Source organism: Canis lupus, chromosome 12 (genome assembly GCF_003254725.2).
Source record: "Canis lupus dingo isolate Sandy chromosome 12, ASM325472v2, whole genome shotgun sequence".
Lineage (NCBI taxonomy): Eukaryota > Metazoa > Chordata > Mammalia > Carnivora > Canidae > Canis > Canis lupus.
Window position 1 is genome coordinate 25468233 of NC_064254.1, and position 20336 is coordinate 25488568.

The following is a 20336-nucleotide window of genomic DNA, read 5'->3' on the forward strand; positions in this document are numbered from 1 at the left end:
ATTTGGAAGCATTCCACAATGTACATTTTTACTCTCCCTACCCATATTTTATGTTTTTGACATCACATTTTTCATTTTTCTATTTTGTGTATTTCTTAACTAATTATTATAGTTATTATTTTTACTACTTTTGTTTTTTCTTCAAATTGCCTGCATATGTGATTAGTCTACTACCTACCATAATTACCTTTACCAATGAGATTTTTATTTTCACATATTTTCTGTTAGTAATTAGTGCCCTTTTTGTTATCTTAAAGAGTTGCCTTTAACAATTTTTGTAAGGCCCATTTAGTAGAGATGAATTTTTTAGCTTATCTTGAATATTCTATCATTCCTTCAATTCTGAATGATAACCTCGCTGGGTAGAGTATTTTGGTTGAAACTTTTTCTTTCATCACCTAGGTATATAGTACTTACTCTTTGTTAGCAAAGGATATGTTTTCTTTCTTTTTCTTTTTCTTTATTTTCCTTTTTCTTTTTCAGAGAGAATGAGCACAAGCAGGGAGAGCTGCAGAGGGAGATGGAGAAGCAAGATCCCCACTGAGCAGGGAGGCCGACGTAGGAGCAAGACCTGAGCGGAATGCAGATGCTTAACCGACTGAGCCACCCAGGAGCCCCAGCAGAGTATATGTTTTAAAATCCCTAGTGGATGCCTGAAACCATGGATCATACTGAACCCTATACTATTTTTTCCCTGTATATAAATACCTATGATAAAGTTAAAGTATAAATTTGGCATAGTAAGAGATTAACAGCAATAATTAATAATGGAATATTTGTAACAATATACCATAATAAAAGGTATGTGAATGTGGTCTCTTTCTCTCTCTCTCAAAATATTTTAGTTCTTACCCTTCATCATGATGTGAATTGACAAAATGCCTATGTGATGAAATGAAGTGAGATGAATGACATAGGCTTTGTAACATAGTGTTGGGCTGGTAATGACTTACTGATGATATGGCACAAGGAGGATCACCTGCTTCCAGACCAGGTGACCATATTTAACTGAAACTGTGGAAAGTGAAATTGCAGGTATGTGGAGGACAACTGTATCATGTCACATTTTTTGGTTTGCAAATTTCTACTGAGAATTCAACTGATAAGCTTATGGAGACTTCTTTGTATGTAACAAGTTATTTTCCTTTTGCTGCTTTTAAGATTCTCTCTTTAACTTTTGACATTTTAATTATGAAATGTCATAATGTGCGTCTTTTTTGGATTACCTTCTTTAGAACTCTTAACTTTCTGGATCTGGATGACTGTTTCCTTCTCAGGTCATAGAGATTCTTAACCATTATTTCTTGAAATAAGTTTGCTAGCCCTTTTCTCTCTCTTGTTTCTGGGATCCCTATAATGCAAATGTTATTCTGCTGGGTGTTACCTATTGGTCTCTTAAGCTATCTTTACTTTTTAAAAATTATTTTTTTTCTTTTTGCTGCTCTGTTTTGGTGAGTTCCAGTATTCTGTCTTCTAGCTCACTGATTCTTTCTTCTGTTTCATCTGATGTGCTATTGAACCCTTTTAGTGCATTTTTCAGTTTAGTTTTTGTATTCTTCATCTTTGTGACTTTTACTTGGTACTTTCTTATATTTTCTATATCTTTGTTGAAATTCTCACTGTGTTCATCCATTCTTCTTCCGAATTCAATGGACATCCATATAAACATTACTTTGATTCAAGTTTATCAGTAAGTTACTCATCTATGTTTGATTAAGGTATTTTTTTGTTGCTCTTATTTTATTTGGAAATATTTATCTGCTTTCTCATTCTGATTTATTCTCTCTGTTCCTATTCATTAGGCAAAATGGCTGTCTCCCCCAGGACCTATGAGTGTTCCAGAGGGAGAGATCTCAGTTAGCATCTAATTTCAGGCTGATTAGAAGCTAGGCCCTCAATCAGATAGTTTTAATGTATGCAAATAGATATAGTCATGTGCATTGCTGTTGTAAATCCTGGTGGCATCCAGATCAGTGAACTAGAGTTGTACCCTTGGTGACAGTAGTAAAAGTTGGGGCTCCAGATGAGTGTATGGGCTTTTTTCTGGGAGGTATTAGAGAAAGTACAAAGTTAGGATTCCTAGCCTGTATTCATTGAGTGTACCTTCATACTCCCTAGATGTGTGGTAAACCTGTAGCCTATGCCCAGGTTGAAGCTCCAGAACAAGTATATAGGATTTTTTTTTTCATAGGATGAGTGGGGATGTGTTTTGGTGGGCCGTGCCCCTTGGCACTAGCAGGTTAGAAGTAGAGTACAAAAATGGTGTTCACCAGCACCTTAGTCCCTATAGAGAGTTCTGACAGGGTGCTGCCCTTTAGTAGGGCCTTCAAGATTAGAAAATGAATCTCCTTCTCATGTGGTCTGGGTACTTTTCAAACTGCTGCTTTTGCACTGGGTCCTAGGGCAAGTGAGTCTACATGTGAGCCCTTTGAGAGTAGAATCTCTATTCCCTATAGCCTTATGGTTTTTTTTTAGATATGAGTCCCATTGATTTTCAAAGCTAGATGTTTTGTGAACTCATGTCTCTGCTGCAGTTTTCATGGGTTGATATGCTAGATGTGGGGTGCAAACCCTTTGTTGCTCAGGGAGGAGCTCTTGTTTTGTGAGATCCCTCCTGATTGTGGGTTATCATGCTAGGGATAGGACTTTTGGTTAAAATGAGTTTCTCCCTCTCCTACCCATCTAAATGTGGCCCTTTTGTTCTTTATTGTAGATTAGCTGTTTAGCTAGTTTTTAGATCTTTTTCAGAGGGAATTGTTGCAAATGTGGCTGTAGTTTTATTGTGTCCTTGGGAAGAAGTGAGTTTAGGATCTTCCTATGCTGCCATCTTGAACTGCCTCCTGAATTCATGATTTTTGATCATTTATTTGAGGCTTTAGGATTTCAAAAATATTTCTCATTATGTTTTATAAAGGCCAGGTTGTTATGGATGCAGTCCATGGACCTTTAGCAGATCCACATCCACTATGGTATTTTCATATGATGTGCCTTTTTAAAAAATAAGCATTTTGCTTTGTTTTGTTTTTTTAATTTGAGTTGCAGTAGCTTTCAATCAACTCTCAAAGTAGGTCATGAAAATGAAGCTTAAGAACCATTAATTAAAAAAATGTAGTACCCATTTGTATTATTTTCTGTAAATATATTCTAATATATTCTTTTTTAAAAATTTATTTTATTTTTTATTTTTTTAATAAATTTATTTTTTATTGGTGTTCAATTTACCAATATACAGAATAACACCCAGTGCTCATCCCGTCAAGTGCCCCCCGTCAGTGCCCGTCACCCATTCACCCCCACCCCCCGCCCTCCTCCCCTTCCACCACCCCTCGTTCGTTTCCCAAAGTTAGGAGTCTTATGTTCTGTCTCCCTTTCTGATATTATAAAAATACTTTTCCTAATTTTTGGTTTTCTATTTATTTTTTTATTTTTATTTTTATTTTTTTTGTTTTCCTTTTAATTTCAACTTTATTTGGTTGAATTTTTAAAATGTAGCCATAGATTTTCATTTTTTGATGAGTTTTCATTACTTTTAAAATAAGAATACCCTTACTTGTCCAGATAGTTAATAAATATTTACTTTCATATTTTTAACTTAAAAATTCACCCTAATGTGTAAGTTCTTTGAAGACACATGGAAATTGCATCACTAAGTTATGGTGATTTATTTTCTACTTAATTTTTGTGGAATAATTCATTAAATGGTTTACCTTCTAAAAGTACTTCATTTGTATTTAGGATGTACTGGAAGGATCTTGCATACTTTTTTTTCCAACTAAAATATTAGTGATTTTATTAGCTGATAACCCTGTTGTATCAGTTAATACTTACCTTGTCACTGTACTAATCTTCTTACTCAACTTTTTTTGTCAGGTAACATGAGTAACACAATTTGATATTCTCAACTTAAGTAATGATATTTATAAAATTATTATGAACTTAAAGGAAATGTGATTCCTTTCCTTGAATTTTTTTAATAAGTCCTATTGAAGGGGTATGGTGGTTGAGGACATACAGTGTAGTCAAGTGCATTAGTCAAGTAATGTGTAATCTTTGTTTTTGAAGAATTTTTAATATGATGATTTAGTATATAATGAATATCCCTGAGAAGGAGGTTTATTGGGTTTATATGAAAATATTGTTTTCAGAATGCACACTGTGGTGAATGTGTATCATGCAAGTATAGTCATATATTTAGCATCACCTATAGTAGATTATGAGGCCATGTTTGGAAAATGAACTGCTCACAATGGCAAAAACAAACATTTTGAAACAAATGGTAGACACAATAAGTGATACCAGTTTTATACTTCAACTATCAGCCACATTTTCATAGCTTCTCAAATATTTTATTCAAATCACTGATGTGGAACTTCTTGTTCTGACCTAGAACAGAGTCATCATCTCCTTTGTTAGGTTCTGAACACCTAGAAGGCAGGGAGATGGCTTTTTGATCTTACTTGCATCATACCTATACCATCATTTCCTCATATTCAAATGTTTGATTTCCTTAAGATGGTGATATCCCAGAGGGAGGGAGCAGAACTGTAAGAAAAACTGCAGATTCTCTTGTGTAACCTGAACCAGAGACTCTGAGATTAGCAATTAAAAGAGAATATCCATATGGCAAATGGATAGCTGGGCTAATTACCCTTTTAGGATGGAGTTTCTTGCTAAATCCTCCACCATCCTGGCCTCTGGGGACAAAAGTCATGGATTTGTTGGCCAACTATGCTTTTCCAGAGGAATATTCTCATTTTTGTCAATTTTAGAAGGTGAGGGTTAGTTTACTGAGTCAGTGGGTTTTCCCTTTCATGAGTCTATTGTTTCCCATTATAGCACTGGATTCACCCTTGTTAAGGTTTTTCAACTTTCACCTTCAAAATCTCTGCCTTCAAATTATAATTCTGTATCTTAAGCTCACTTAACAGAGAAGGCAAAACTGAAATTTAGAGATTAAATGACTTGGCTGAGGTTAAAAAATGGGTCATCTTGAATGTGATATAGAAACCAATACTTCTGATCATATTTCATGGGTTTCTGTCCATATGACTATATCATCTGTTCTCGGCTGATTCGATCCTGCTTTCCTTCTTCACGTTGTCTAGCAGAATTGTTCAATCATTCAATTTTCAGTGACAAGAATGCCATTTGTTCTTACCTGTAATGCTGCCTTTTACTTCAATAGATCTTTAGATGTTTGTTGATTTTTTGGCCACTGGCAGCCATTTTGTTGTTTAACACCGCATTCTCAATTTTACATAAGTAGTTTACTCCTAGTAGTATTTCTATTTTTAAAAACTTATTTGGCTATATAATTGACTTGTCTTTTGCCTTTACTTACTTTTATTATGATATTTGAGTCTTCTTTCAAAATGTCTTATATTTATGTCTGGTCCTTTTTTAAAAATCTCCATTAGTGCATTTGTTACCATAGACCTCATCAATTCCAGTCCATTCTGCACACCACCAAGTTAATCTTTTGACACAAACTTTTTATAATTTTATTCTTTGGTTCAAAAGCCTATAATTCAGCATGATACATGCTAAAGGATAAGATGTAAAATATTTTCAAACCTATTTCTGCCAATGCTTATGGAAGAAATAGTGGATAATAAAAAAGCTAAGGACCCCATACAGAGAACTTAAAACCTCTGGCATGGAATATGGTCCAGGTAGATGAAAGAGAAGAGGACAGGGCTAGGACACAGATGTTTCCTATTTTAACTATATATAAAAAACAATAGGAAAAAGTAGAGTGTTTCAGGAGAGATTAAGGAGAAACATACTGAGAAGATCTTAGCAAATTTTCTGCGATGCCAGAATGTTCCTACTGACATCCAATAAATTATCTCAGAAGTCATAAACATCAGATTTCTCCTCTGTGATACTGTCAAAGGATAATGAAATAATTCCTACAGAATTTATCAGAGATCTTATTGATTACTTATAAGTGATAGACACTGTTTAGCACTTTGCAAATATTATTTCATTTCTTCCTTATGACTATAAGATAGAATGATACTTTACCAAGGCACACAACTCAAGGTGGCACAGTTGTTCACATGTGAGGTAATATGTTGAATGTTCTTGACATTGTCCTTGACTCCCTCCTTCTCTGGAACCCCACAGCCAATATCTCAGAAAATCCTTTGGTTCTGCCTTCAAAATGTATCTGGAATCCATCTCCTTCTCACCACCTCCACTGCTACTAGTCTGGTCCCAACTATCATTACTTTTGCTTAGTTTACTGAAATAGTCCTTTAAAAAAAAAAAGATTATTTATTTATTTATTCATGAGAATATACAGAGAGGGGAGAGAGAGAGAGGCAGAGACAGGCAGTGGGAGAAGCAGGCTCCACGCAGGGAGCCTGACATGGGAGTCAATTCCGGGTCTCCAGGATCACGCTCTGGGCTGAAGGTGGCGCTAAAACGCTGAGCCACCTGGGCTGCCCCTGAAATAGTCTGACCAAAATGACCTTAATGTTCCCCTCAGCTTGACTAAACTTTAGGTGAGATCCTTTTATATTTCAGGATTAATGAAATTCCTAACCTCTTGTTTCTTAGACCACTTACTTTAGAAAACTTGTACCTCTAAATTCTCTCTCTGCCCCTTTGAAATGTAAATCTTTTAAAAAGTCGGTTGCTGGTTTTACCACCCAAGAATGTCTTTCTCAAGGGCTTGGGAGCTGTCTGTCTAAGATATAACTATCAAGGAGATAGCACCTCTAACTTCTACTGTTAGTGGTAGGGTAGGAACCTACCTTCTCAGTAGGCATCTTGCTCCAAGTTGTAAACCTATCTCCTGTCATGAAGACACTAGAAAGTTTACTATTTGTTTGGATGAAGTTAATAGGCAAACACAGATGGCATTAGAGAGCTCTTAAAAACTTTACCACCTTTTCTTTCAGTGGCATTGAGCCCAGACTGATTTCTTTTCTCTCTCACTTATTTTAATAGTCTTGAACTATTTCAGTAGTCCCTGCATATTGAACTTTGGTGCTATTTTTTTTTTTTTTGACATTTCCTATCAGGTCTCCCTGCTTTTATTCCCTTAGCATTCTATTTTCAATCAACAACAAGAGTGATAAGATCATACCACTCTTCTAATCAAAACTACCCAAAGGCTCCAATTCAAAGAGAAAAACCAACATCCTTATAAGAGTTACAAGACATGGCTCAAAATAACCTTTTATTACCTTTATGATGTCCTGTACTATGTCTCTCAAACTCACTTCATTGAAACCAATGGGCTTCTGTGCACTTCTTGAATATAGTAGATGTGCTTCTTCTGCAGGACCTTTACTATAGCTGCCTAAAGACACACTTGACTAACCCATCTCCTCCTTTAAATTGTGGTGTGATTATTGCTTCCTCAGTGGTGCTTCCTGTGACTTCTTTACTTAATGCATGTGGTAGGCTGAATAATGTCTCCCCAAAGATGTCCATCTGTAATTCTTGGAACCTGTGAATATGTTACCTTACATAGCAAAAGACTTTGCCGGTATGATTAAATTATGGATTTTGAGATGGGGTGATAATCCTAGATTAACTTGGGGAGATCCAATATCATTCCAAGGGTCCTTATAAGAAGGAAATAATCAGGCCAGAGTGAGAGATGTGACAGCAGAAATATAGTATGAGTGATGCAACCATGAGTCCAAGAATGCAGGAGCTTCTAGAAGCTAGAAGAGGAAACAGATTTCTCCCCTGGAGCCTCTGAAAGGAACATAGCCCTGCTCACAACTAGATTTTAGATCAGTGAGAATCATTTGAACTTCTGATCTCCAAACTGTAACATAATAAATTTGTGTTATTTTAAGATACAAAGTTTGTGGCAAACTAAACAGCCTGTAACCTGCATCCCTAACACTTTCTGACTTTAATCAGCTATGCTTTTTTCCCCCTGTAGTAGTTGTCACCTTTAACATATTGAATGATTGAATCTTCTATTCTATCAATTTATTTTGCTTCTTTTTTTTTTTAAAATATTTATTTATGATAGTCATACACACACACAGGGAGAGAGAGAGAGAGAGAGAGAGAGAGGCAGAGACACAGGCAGAGGGAGAAGCAGGCTCCCTGCACCGGGAGCCCGACGTGGGATTCGATCCCGGGTCTCCAGGATCGCGCCCTGGGCCAAAGGCAGGCGCCAAACTGCTGCGCCACCCAGGGATCCCTATTTTGCTTCTTCCTCAAGAATATGTATCTTGAGTTTAGAGATCTATTTGTTTTACTCACTTAGCACTTAGAACAATGTGTGACTTAATGTAAGCACTTAAAAATATTTGTTGAATTAATTAAGAGAACGTCAATCTCATATATCTAAGGACCCATACAGTGAATTACCTTTGATCCATGTTGCATAATTTTATTTAGGCACACTGAACCTGACAAAAAATGACTCAAAATAGTGAAGAATACTGTCAAAGACCTTTTGGCTCATCCCTTACTTGGTTTGGTTCCTGTGGTAGAGACAGTAAGTGTGTAGTGAGTCATCTATGAGCTCCTCTGCTTCATTTCCCTTCCTCTTTTGCAGTTAGTTTTCATCAGCGGATTGTGAGTCACAGTGACATGTGTCACTTGAGCCAGTGCGCTCCCTCTATCTTTTTCTTCTGCTCTGTTATGATCACGAGGCTACATGTTCCAGATGGCAGAGCTAAAGATGGAGGAGGACTGCCTGAACTGCACCAAGCTTTACAGTAATTAGATGTAAACCTTAATTGTGTTCAGCAACTAAAATTCTTATGGCTTTCTAAAGTTGCAGCAGTTAGCCTTAATTAGGGAAGCAAATTCTGGAATGTAGTTGGATTATAAGGTTTTTAGCTCCTGCAAAATGGAAGAGAAAATTGTGCTTTGCATACCTCTTTTAGCTATTATGCATTTGTTTATGTTTCTTCCTCAGTACGAGAAGAAGTATTTCTTGAGACATGTCTTTTGGTGCACAGTTCAGATAAATCTTTTATCTCCATTGTTGACCATTTAAAACAATAGCACTATTGTTCTTTTACTGCACTTAACTATGGCTAAGCAGTTGATCCACCTGAGAAATTTCTACATGTCTTTTTCTTCTTCTTTTTACTCTGCAAAATTTGAACTGCATAGATCAATATAATGGCCATTTTCATTGCTAGAGAACTTTAATAATGATTTTCTGTATCTTTGAAAATAATAAAAATAACCCTGAATCAAATATTTTTATAATTGAAAGATTAATAAAGCATCTGATGAGAAATATATTTGTTATTGAGTTCAGTACATACCCACATTTGTCAGCCTTCTTATGTGCTCTTATATTATAGTGCAGGGGCCAATACATTTTTTTTTGTTTGTTTTTATAAAGGACCAAGTAGTAAATATTTTCAGCTTTTGGTGTCACATAGTCACTTTTACAACTGCTTGATTTTGCCATTGTAGCATTAAAGTAACCTTAAATAATACATAAAAGAATGGGTTTGTCTGGATTCCAGTAGAAATTTATTTATAAAAACAAATGGTGGGGATGCCTGGGTGGCTCAGCAATCGAGCATCTGCCTTTGGCTCAGGGTGTGACCTGGTCCAGGGATTGAGTCCTGCATTGGACTCCCTGCAAAGAGCCTGCTTCTCCCTGTGCCTGTGTCTCTGCCTCTCTCTCTGTGTCTCTCATGAATAAATAAAATAAAAATCTAAGACAAAAACCCCAACAACAATGACAAAAAACAAATGGTGGCTGCAGTTTGTCAACCCCCGTTCTAGAGGAATACAGGATACTCTTTTTTGTTATAGTATCTTATTCTTGCCAGTAATTTTCAACCAAGGGCCCCAGAATATTCCAGGAGTAGGATGGTGAGTGTGTTGGAATTCTCTAAAAGTAATAGAACTGGTAGGATTTTATACACATACACATACACATGCACACAGTTGATTCTTGTTCTATACCAGAGTTATGTTCAGTAGAGTCTCTACAGACACTGAGTCAGTGAATAACGAACCATTACTCCATTAGTCCTAGGGGAAATACAGGGTAATTCCTGCAAGCCTCTGGTCACAACATTTTTGTCAACCAATCAATCTTTGTTTATGCATGTTTCTGTTAAAGACATCTTTTTAGATATATATTATTGATGCATTAACACAAACTCATGGTCAATAGCACTTATTACCACATGCCTGAACAAAGCTTATCTAAAACATATTTTCTCTATAAGGCACAGAGATCTAGTATTCCTAAGCCTGCTTGTGCTTAGGAATACTAATAAAGCACTTTTGCACTATACTTGTATGCCATTTTAAGCAGCAAAATCACCAACCTCTTGCACAAAAATGGAAAAAAGCCCCCCAAACAGAAACGTGGCACTAAGTAGATTTTGGAAAGGATATCTGCTAATAGTATGAGAGCTAAAACAAGAAGGTTGAGCTTTGGGCAGCCTGGGTGGCTCAGTGGTTTAAGCACCTGTCTTCGGCCCAGGGCGTGATCCTGGAGACCCGGGATTGAGTCCCACATCGGGCTCCCTGGATGGAGCTCTGCCTGTGTCTCTGTCTCTCTCTGTGTCTATCATGAATAAATAAATAAAATCTTAAAAAAAAAAAAGAGGGTTGAGCTTTGCCTTGTTTGATCTCAACTGAGAACCTCTGTGTCTGGTGACTCAATTTTTTTGCCGTTCTCTTCATATCCAGAAATGACGTCAAAATGGCATGAGTTGTTGATTTTGAGTTTACAAATGAATTTTAGTAAGTAAGCAAATTCACAAATACAGAATTTGTGAATGAGGAGGACCTACTGTACACACACAGAGAGTTTGGCTTACATGATTGTAGGGTCTGTCAAGTCTCAAATTTGTAGGGCAGACTGAAAACTAGGGCAGAAGCTACTGTTGCAGTGTTGAGGCAGAATTTCTTCCTCACAGAAACCTGTTTTTGTTCCTAAGGCCTTTTAACTGATTGGGTGAGATCCATTTTATCAAAGTTAATCTCCTTTATTTGAATTTATTTGATTGTAGATATTAACCACATCTACAAAATACTTTCACAGCAACACCTAGATCAAGTGTTGAATAACTGGGAACTATAGCCTAGCCAAGGTGATGGTATAAAACTAATCATCACAGTGAATATGGTTTGCAAAAACACAGAGACTATGGTGGGATAATGGCATTATGGTTATTATTTTTTTTAGATGATATCTTTTGAAGATACATGGTTAGGTATCAGCGAAAAGATAAAGACAAATGAACTAAACAAAATATCAAGTGTGATTACCTGGATCCAATTGCCTTCTCAGTGTTTCTTACACTTTTCTATATTTGCAAATTTATTACATTTCTTTTGTATTTATTACACAATTATGGTACTTCTATATATAATAGAAAGCATATATTTAATATATATAAAATGTAAAAATATGTACAAATTTTCTTTTACTACATAACAAATTACAACAAATTTAGCAACTTAAAACAACAATTTTATTATCTAGTAGTTTCCATAGGAGTCCAGGCACAGATTATAAGCCCTCTATTCATGCTCTCACCAGACTAAAATCAAGGTGTTGGCTAGGATTTGGGGTGTCTTCCAAGCTCACTGGTTGGTGGCTGAATTCAGTTCCTTGTGGTTCTAGTTTATATACCTATTTTTTTATAGGCTGTTGACAGTGAGTTACTCTAAACTCCAAGGCTGCACCCTCAGGTCAGCCTTCTGGTCATCTTATAATGTGGTGCTTACATTTTCAAAGCTGGTAGGAGACTTTTCTCTCTAGTCTGCTAGGATGTAGTTTTTTTTTTTTTTAAGATTTTATTTATTTATTCATGAGAGACACACAGAGAGAGGCAGAAACATAGGCAGAGGGAGAAGCAGACTTCTTGCCAGAGAGCTTGATGTGGGACTTGATCCCAGGAACCCAGAATCATGCCCTGAGCCTAAGGCAGACGCTCAACCACAAAGCCACCCAGATGTCCCTAAGATTTGGTCTTACATAGCATTACCTAATCAGTGGAGCAACTATCCAGTCATATTCATAGTTCTGCCCAAACTCAAGAGTAGGGAATTATAAAGTATGTGTACACTGGAGACGCAAGAATTTTGGAAAGCATCCTAGGATTCTTCTGCTTCCCATACCATGTGATAATAACTAATAAAAACATGCATGGCCAAAACCTGGAATGAAGCAAGAAATAGTAATTGCTATTATTCTTTTGAGTTGGCATTATGAGGAAAGGTATATTTACTACTAAAAATGTATAGTTTAAAAATTCTTCTGTAATAAGCATGTTAATTTTATGTATTTATTAAATTTTAGTAAGTTTCTTTTATAGAAATAGTGCTGGTTTGTTTTTGGGGGGATCAAGCAGTAGTGAAGAGCTTAAAGATCAAAGTATAATTAAGTTCTATCCCTCCTTCTGAACTTCTCCCTGGATCCCTTCAGTAGGGAAATAATTTTAAAAATTTTTGAGATATCCTGTTATAAAAGTGTTCTTCAACTTTCCCTTTCCACTAAATGCTATGTTGGATATCTTGTATATGAATATGTCTTAATTTTGGTAATTATATTTTTCAGTTCTAAGAATTCCAGGATTTTTCTTCTCATGATTTCAATTCTTTGGTAAATATTTTCATTTCATTGTACATTTAAAGAAGTCATATTCCATGAGTTGATCATATTTAACAACAGAATCCACATTTGATAACTTCAGTATGTGGATTAGCTATAAATTTTTTACTTTTTATCTCTTGGATTTGGCTATTTGATCTAGTCTCTTGGCATGCCTCATAATTTTTAACTAAAGGGCATACATTTTGTATGAAAAATAGCAGAGGCTCTGGATGATCTCATTATACTCCAGAGGAAACTGACTGTTTTTGGCAGTCAGCATATGGGCAAAGCAATTGACTTCAAACAGAGATTAGAGGATTTGAGTTGATGATGAGTTTTAATCTTTGAAAAACTTCTAATTCTGGCTTCTAAAGTGTAGTCCATCAGGGATTACAGCTGAAGGCTCCATAAACCGTGGCTTTTTTCTCCTTGAGAAGCCCTGAAGTCTAATTTTTTGTCTCTCCAGTATGATGGGTCAGACAAACCCTCTGTTGATTATTAGCTACTTGGCTGTCACTTTCTGCTTAACTACCCTTTCCTCTTGTCCTACGCAGATTAGGAGTTGAAAATGTCTCTAGGAAAAGCTAGTTGGAAAGTTAGGCTTATTATTCTCATTTGGCTTTTCTCTGGGACCATATCCCCTCATATTCTAGATGCCGTGGTATCATTGATCTTCAGTTTTTGTCTCCCCTGTGACAACCTGCTGAGATGGTTGACACTTGAGTCACTACTCTTGCTTGGTCCACCAGCACCAAGCCACTTAGGAATTGGCAGATGTCTCCAGGGGAGAAGTAGAAGGAATATCAAGCTTACCTCAAGAGAGCCCCTCAACTCCATTGCTCTCCAAGCAGCTGTTTTGTGTTTTCCCCTTCAGATTTTATTATTTCTTTCTTTTTTAAATGGAAATATATTTAATGAGAGGCCTGTTACAAACCACTCTTTAATTTTCAGAAGCAGAAATCCTCTACCTCTATTTTTATCCTCCAATTTTTTAAAAAGATTTATTTATTTATTTATGATAGACATAGAGAGAGAGAGAGAGAGGCAGAGACACAGGCAGAGGGACAGGCAGAGGGACAAACAGGCTCCAGGCCGGGAGCCTGACGCAGGACCCAGTCCCGGGACTTCAGGATCGCGCCCTGGGCCAAAGGCAGGCACCAAACCGCCGAGCCACCCAGGGATCCCCTTTAGCCTCCAATTTAAGCAGTATTACAGTAGTCCTCCCTTATCTATGGTTAGCTTTCCACGGTTTTAGTGGCCTGAGGTTGACTGCAGTCCAGAAACAGATGATCTCTGATATAGCAGAAGGTCACTAGGAGCCTAATGATGCCTATACCGTTCACGTCACTTTTTCTCATCATGCAGGCATTTTATTCACATCACAAAGAAGGGTGAGTACAGTACCATGAGGTATTTTGAGAGAGTGAGAGACCACATTCACATGACTTGTATTACAGTATATTGTTCTATTTTATTATTAGTTATTGTTAATCTCTTACTGTGTCTAATTTATAAGTTAAACTTTGTCATCAGCATATACATATAGGAAACATAGTGTTGATAGGGCTTGCTACTATCAGCAGTTTCAGGAATCCCCTGGGGATCTTGGAACATATTTTCTGAAGGTAAGGGGGAGCTACTGTACTTTTAAAAAAAATGGTCACTGCTTAATTTTTATTCACATGCTTTCTTTGCTCACCTTTCTTCTGAGATTGTTTTATTTCTCACAATTGTTTAAATTTCATTAGTGACGGTCTATTGGTTTTACATTTCCCATTTTGATGAAAATGTCATCATAAAAAACATAGCACTGTAATAAAAATATAGTTAGTTGCAAAGTACTTTGCTGACAATTATTTTGTCCCAACAATTTGAAGATATTATTAGACCACATGTTTGGCTTTCAGTATCGCTAAGGAGAAATTAGCCCAGTCTAATCATTGTTCATTTTAAGTATTAATTTTTTTCTCTTGGTGCTTTTAGGACCCTTTTTGTGACTTAAACAATATGTTTCCAAATGTTTACTTTTTAATTTCATTATGAGGCTATTCAAATGCAAAAATACAATAAAAGAGAAGCCTATAATATGCCTATCCTTGTTCCCATTCCTTTCTCTAGCTTAACAATTAGCCTTTTGTCATTCTTGTTGTCTCTTTATTTGTATATATACAATATGAGATTTTTGGTACTTTCTGAGTCTGTGAATTTATTTCTTTTTATCTGTTCTACACAAATCCCAGCTGTTATCTCTTTAAATAGCGTTTTTCTTCCACTTTCTTTATTCTCTCCTTCTGAGAATAGCTACTAGACAATTAAATCTTATTTTCTTCCATGTTTCTTAAACTTTGGCTTACATTTTTAAATCTTTTTCTGATGCCATTTGATGAATGGTTTTAGCTTTATCTGGTAGGTCAAATTCTCCTTTTGTTTAATCTGCAGTTTAACTCATCATTGAGTTTTAACATTTGATTATTATATTTCAGCTTACTAGTTCTGTTTTTTTTTTCATTTAAAAAGTAGGCCAGTCAATTATTCGTTATTTTTAATTCTCGTTTACAACATAATTATTAGTATAGATTCTGTAGCCAAATTCTGTGGATTTGGATTCTAGCACCAAAATTTATGCTATGCAAATTTAGGCAAATTTCTTAATTTCTCTAAGCTTTGATTTCCTTATCCATAAAATTAGTAGCATCAACTTTAGAGTTGTTGAAGATTAAATGAGTAAATATATATAAAGAATTTACAACAGTGCATGTAACAAAATAAGGATTATAAAAGTATTTGTTAAATAAGATATTTTGTTTCCTCTTTTATTTCTTTAGATATTTTTAAAAGTCATTTTTGCATTTTGATTTGATCATTTCAATAGCTGAAATCTTTTTTTTTTTAAATATTTTATTTATTTATTCATGAAAGACACACACAGAGAGAGGCAGAGACACAGGCAGAGGGAGAAGCAGGCTCCATGCAGGAAGCTGGATGTGGGACTTGATCCTGGGTCTCCAGGATCACTCCCTGGGCTAAAGGCAGCGCTAACCCGCTGAGCCAGCCGGGCTACCCCAGTAGCTGAAATCTTTGTGGTAATTATTCTACTGATTTTATTTCTGCTTCCTTTCATTGATGTCATCTTGTTCTTTTGTATATTTTGGAAACTTCCTTTATGTACTTGTTTCTGACTAATCTTAATGTCTAAGAGTACTGAATATCTGATTTGAAGGTCTCTTCCTACGTTTGTTTTGTAGTTCCCACTGTACTGTACTCCCTGTGTCACTTTAAGTTATGGTTTCTTTTGGGAACCCTAAGCCAATTCAAGGGCAGAATGATGGTTATGAATTCTCTCAGGCCATTATTACCCAAATATTATAAGACTGAAGCAGACACATTTACTCTTTTTTTTAAAAAAAAATTATTTATTCGTGAGAGACACACAGAGAGAGAGGCAGAGAAAGGCAGAGACACAGGCAGAGGGAGAAGCAGGCTTTCTGCAGGGAGCCTGATGCAGGACTTGATCCCAGAACCCCAGGATCATGACCTGAGCTGAAGGCAGATGCTTCACCACTGAGCCACCCAAATGTGGTGGGAGCCACATTTGCTCTTATATTCTCTTTGCTAGCAAGTTAAATTCTAGCTTATCCTTTTACTGAAAGAGCAGGCTTTGAAGGCCCTAGCTAGGTAAAGGGGTCTAGGAGCCTAGTATCCTACCTTACATGGCCCAAAGTCCTATTTTCTATCCCTGACATGAACTCAAGTTCTAGGTTTCTTGTATTTACAAATATCTAGGGTAATCATGGCTCTGGAGCATTTTTAACTGTGTTTTTGGCTTCTTTTTGGCTTGGGGAAGAGGACACCAAGATGGTCTTTTATTTTTGTATGAACTTAGTTATGATTTAGAGTAAAACTTGTCAGTTATTTTTGGCAACTATGAACATTTTACTGACTTATTTTTTCAGAATATCCATGCCACTCTATTTTTGTAAGAGGAAGTCTCTCTTCTTTGTTTTTTAAAAATATCTTTTGATATGTAGTCAGTATTTTCTTTGGTGTTATGTGTATGTATTTATTTTTTTCCTTATTATATTTGGAATGTTTATAGGCTATTCTTATTTTTAATAATGTTATCAAAGTTTATCAGTGGATTCCCTCCTATGAAATGTAATAAAATCATAAGTTTGTACTTTCTTATCTCTTGCCTGTCTTTCTCCACTTCTGAATTTTTGTCATATTATTTTCTCATTATCAAGGTTATAACATTTTTATTATATTCAGCTGCTGTAATCCTCATAGTTTATCTTCCTTAGTCCTATATTTAAATATATTTAGTGTTCATTCTCAGTTCCTTATAACATAGCTCTCCAGTATATGAATTATTTGATTCTTTATTTGATCTTTTGATTAATTAAAGTTTTGTCCTTGAGTGGACTTTTTTTTCTAAAAAGAATTTATAACGACTGATCCGATTATTTTTCTATTTCATTTTATTCAACACACTATGACTCAGGGATATGAGTAAAGTCACTTTGTCATTTTTAGGTTTATAATAAAATTAAGTTATATTTTTTAAACTCTTCTCTACCTATCACATCATATTCATTAGCTTTCTATTGGTGGTATAAAAAATTACCACAAACATAAAAACTTAACACAAATTTATTATCTTACAGTTCTGTAAGTGAGAAGTGTGATTGGGTTTGTTTGGGTTCTCTCTTTGGGTCTTACAAGATCAGCTTCAAGATGTCAACTAATCAGGCTCTTATCTGGAGCTCTGGGGGAAAATCTGTTTCCAAGGCCATTCAAACTATTGGTAGAAGACAGTTCCTTGTGGTTATAGGACTGAGGCCATTTCTTTATAGGCTGTCAGGTGGGAGCCTCTAGGCATAAGGCTGCCTGCATTTCTCATCACATTGTCCCTGTATCTTCAAACTAGTGGTGGTGTGTTGAGTCTTTCTCATGCTTTAATGTCTCTGACTTCCTTTTCTGCTGCATTTCTCCTGCATCCAACCAAGAAAGTTCCCTGCTTTTAATGGGTCATGTGACTATTAGGACCATATAGGTAATTCCAGGATAATCTGTATTAAGATCATTAGCTTGAATTAAATCTATGATGTCTCTTCTTCTGTGTAACAAAACATATTTACAGGTTCCAGAGATTAGGATATAGACATCCTTGCAGGGTGTTAGCCTACCAAACACATTAAAAGGAGTGATCATATTGTCTAATATAGTCCAACCTTAAGCCTTTATTGCTTACCAGATCCAGGTTTTTAGTTTTTGGACACATTACATTTAGAGTGGTGGTCTCTTTGCTTTTTGGACTCTATAAAAGAGATTATTTAATTTTCTTGCTTAAAATACTGTAATAGGTTACTATTGCACTTAGAACAATATTTAAATTCTTGCCCATGCCTAATGAACTGGGTCTTAATTACCCGTTTCTAATCTCAACCCATTATGCTCTCCCCATCATCATCCATATTCGACAGCATAGCTCACCCTTTGGTTTTTCTTTTTTTTTTTTTTTTTTTTGGTTTTTCAAATAATCGAAACCTGGTCCTGGTTCAGATCCTTTGGACTTGCTTTTACCTTTGTATCAGACCTTCTTGCCATGATTTTGCTATGCCTCACCCTGTCTTATCCTCTAGATTCAAATCTAATATAATCTCTTCAAAGATGCCTTCTCTGACCATTGTATGAGTTGTCTGTCCTTCATTCTCTTTGGTGTAATTATCAATTTTTAAAAAAAGATTTTATTTATTTATTCATGCCAGACACACAGAGAGAGAGAGAGGCAGAGACATAGGCAGTGCAAGAAGCTGACTCCATACAGGGAGCCTGATATGGGACTTGATCCCAGTGCTCTAGGATCACATCCTGAGCTGAAGGCAGGCACTTAACCACTGAGCCACCTAGGCATCCCTTTAATTATCAACTTAAGTGTTTTATGGTGTTTCTCTTTGTATCTCTTCATATGTGGATGATAGAAAATGATTGAATGATTGTACTTTAGAGCAAACGCTGGCCTTACCAATAAATTGAAGTATGAAAGTGAATCTGGTAGGTTTATAGTCATATGCCACCACATGGCTTTAGAAAGGAGTTGGTTCCTGAATAATTTCCTTTGTGATTTGAAGAGTTGTCCTCACTGAGCAACAAGGGTAAAAACATCACTCAATACAGTCAATCATGCATTTCAGTTCTAGTACTGGTTGGTGGTGAGAAAGTTGTTTCATCTCTCTCTTGACATTCCATTTCTTCTCATGTAAGGGAAGGAAACTGGATGATTAATCTCTGTTCATTTTCTATTTGAAAGGTTAATAATTTTGAATTCTGAAGTCAGTTTGATATTAAAGAAGTCCTAAAACTTCCTATGTTCTCTAAACCAGTGGTTTTCGAAGTGTGGTGAGCAGATCTCTGGAGGTCTCCAGGTCCTTTCAGAGGATCTGCAAAGCCAAAAGTACTTCTACAAATATTAATATTTATTTGCTGTTTTCTTGATTTTGACATTTATAATGATGATGCAAAAGCAAAAACTACAAGTACATGGCACAAATTGAGGCAGTGGCACCAAAATGTGCAAATAGTTACTGCATTCTTTGGGACATTAAAAAATGTATCCACATTTAAAAAATCTTTTCATCTAAGAATGTTCTCAGTGAAGCAGTAAAAATTATTAAATTTGTAAAATCTTGACCTTCGAGTGTCCCTTTTTTTAATATTCTATGTGACAAAATGGGAAACAGGCACAAAAGACTTCTACAATACCACAAAGTACCAAAGTAAGGTGGTTATTTAGAGAAAAAGAACTCGTATGATTGAGGTGCAAGCTGAACCAGCCACTATCTCATAGAATACTATTTTCTACATGAAATAATGACAGAAAAACTAGGGTTATTCAGACTTGGTTATTTGGCAGACATTTTCTCAAATTTGAACAAGGTGAACCTGTCATTTCAGGAGAACCCCTGACAGTATTTGTTGCTAATGATAAAATGAGCTTTCAAATGAAAATTAGAATTTTGTAAAATTTATATCAACTTTACAAACACTTTAAGACATTTTTCAATGAGATTAATGGTGATATTGATAAATGTGGTTTTTAAATTTTGAATAATGAAATATGTCAATATTTGAAAGAGCTGAGTGGGAACTCAGTGAACCAATATTTTCTAAATGAAAAATTCATGATATTATAATGTATGGATGGAAGATCTACTCAAAGCACAAAATAGACCAAGGGACTTAATTTAACAGCATAAGAAATTTATTGGTATGGTTTTAGATTCCACATTGCAACTAACATTTAGGTAAAACATATTATCGAATTTGAGTGTAGTATCAAAGAACAATATCTAAACTTAGCTCAAAGGACTTCTAATTTTTCCCTTCCAACTGTATATTTGTATGAGTCTGCATATTCCTAATACTTCAACCAAAATAACATACTCCAATTTGAATGTAGAAGAAGATATGGAGGTTCAACTGTCTCATATTTAGCTAGATATATAAAAAGATTTTTTAAAATGTAAAACAATGCTACTTTTCTCAGTAAAGTATTTATATATTGGGAAATATACTTAATTTTCATAAAATGTTTATGAAATGTTTATGTTATGTTTAGATAAACTGAACTCATCATATTATTGTAAATATATTATTTATATATAAATGATAATATATTTTATATTACATTATATATTTTATGTATAAACATGTTAATTAAAATTAACAAAATATATATTTATATATTAATTATACATTAATTAAAAGTAAA

At 35.4% G+C, this 20336-nt stretch overlaps 1 long non-coding RNA gene across 1 annotated transcript in view; it reads left to right on the forward strand.

Moving 5' to 3' along the window:
• The window catches only part of LOC112641223 (uncharacterized), a 44545-nt gene extending 43743 nt beyond the window's left edge, over positions 1 to 802 (forward strand). Inside the window, exon 3 of the long non-coding RNA XR_003124558.3 lies at positions 484 to 802. This is a non-coding gene — a long non-coding RNA (uncharacterized LOC112641223). The remainder of the gene's footprint in view (positions 1 to 483) is intronic.
• The last annotated feature ends 19534 nt before the right edge of the window (positions 803 to 20336 follow it).